Consider the following 2,102-nt stretch of genomic DNA (forward strand, 5'->3'; position numbering starts at 1 on the left):
TCTAAACCGATGCAAATGTACTAAGAAACAATGATCATGCATCTATGTGATGATGTTAAGAATTACTGAGTGCATATGTAGAACGGTATGATTTCTAAATGTTGTGTTAATTTCTTTTTTTTTTTTTCCGTTAATAAAAATAAAAATAAAAATAAAAAAAAAAAAGAACAATGGGAGATGATAAGGTTGAACAATTGTAAAGATATCCTCCTAGAAAACAATATGCTCAGTTTGCACTTATGAACATGCTAGCACTAAGGGACTTTATGTCTCTTCTAATTCAGTAATACCTCACAGAATACTGGATGAAGAAGTGATAATAATAATAGTTTATATGACACTCATTTTCTCAAATCCCTTAATTCTTGTCTCTCATAGCAAATCTCTTGTGGGTGTGTTTGTGGGGGGAGTCTGATAAAAGTTCCCCCATTATTTAGATAAGGAAATGAGACTAAGATATGTTTAAATTCGTATAGTTATTACATGGCAGGAAAGATAGTTAAGCCCATGTCTTTGAATTCCCAGTCTAATTTATATTTTTTAAAACAATGTATTATGAAGACTTCAAACTTTGTAACAAAAGTGAGCAATGTATCACCTCTTTTGTATACTCTCATGGAGCTACTCTAAATTGAATATCCTTTGACCAACCACAAATGAAAAAATGCAATGACTATTTTCTGTGTAGATGTTTTAAACAGGTTATAGCTATTCCTCTGACAGAAAAGCCGTTTGAAATTCATATATATCAATAATCCAATTAATGTGTTATCTTAGTTTATGTGCTAAATCAACATATCCAGATTAGCATTCTTTGAAACCAAGAAGAGTATACTGTATTTGAAGATTTTCCATTTGGCCTGAATGATTGAGGGTTTTGATTTCTTTCCATATAATTTCTTTTAAATTTATTTTAGCAGATTCTGATGTGAGCACTTTTGCTTTGGCTGAGTGACAGGCAGGTACTTGAGACATCTGAGTCCTTTTTTGCCTGGCTTCTTTTCTTCTATTGTATTTGAAGTGGTTTTCATGGCTTAAGAATTTGCTTTGTACATAACATTTTAAATTTTGAACAAAGTAACTTCAGAGATCTTGGAATTCTGAGCGTTTATGGTTTTCTGATCATTGACATGTCCGTGGTTTAAAATTGTTAATGAAAAATCTCAGAAATAAGACTTAAAGCCTAACGTCTCTCTTAATATGAGTTATGTTTGAAGCTTCAATACCAATGTGCTTTACTCCTGACAGTACTTATGTGAATGCTAGTAGTCTTTGCTTCTTTCATCTGTAAAATGAATGTGACGAAATTGCTAACAGGAAATCAGATTTTAATAATTAAATTGTATCTTTTCTGTAAAACTGCATTTTAATAACAGTTTATGGGCCCATAGTTCAAAATGTCAGTTTTATGTCTGCATATCTAAGAGATAAGAGGGCAGTCAATATATAAATAAAAATATATTTTACACAGAAAAAATAGGTGGTATTTTAATATAGATTAAAAACTCAGGCAACATTATTTTTGCTTCTAACTAAGCCTCTAATTTCTTGTTACTATTTTTAACAACTCACTTGACATTTTGTACACCTGTTTCCTCACATATAATAAAAATTGCAAATATTTGTGTGATACCTAAACTGTGTTTTATATAAACTTCACAGCAGCCCTATCCAGCAGGTACTATTAATAGTAAAATTTTATACATTAAAAAAAAAATGAGGCACAGCAAAGTAAAATGACTTGCCTTATTTCAAAGTAAAATAACTGAGTGAAATTTCTTCTTTCAATATGAGAGACTTCGTATAGCTTTTTTTAAGAGCGCAATAATTTTTATTAATTAAATGTCTAAATCACCTCTCTAATGCTCTTTTCTCTATTTAGGCTGCCTAATTTTTAAAATAATTTTATTGCAAAATATTCATACACATATAGTCCAACCATATTATACAATCAGTGGCTCATAATATCATCACATAGTTGGGTATACTTCACCATGATTCATTTTTAGAACATTTTTATCACACCAGAAAAAGAAAAAGAAGAAAATAGAATGCATACATCCCATACCCTTTACTCCTATTGACCCAAAGTATTTCAATTT

Source organism: Tamandua tetradactyla, chromosome 17 (assembly GCF_023851605.1).
Source record: "Tamandua tetradactyla isolate mTamTet1 chromosome 17, mTamTet1.pri, whole genome shotgun sequence".
In the NCBI taxonomy this organism is placed as follows: Eukaryota; Metazoa; Chordata; class Mammalia; order Pilosa; family Myrmecophagidae; genus Tamandua; species Tamandua tetradactyla.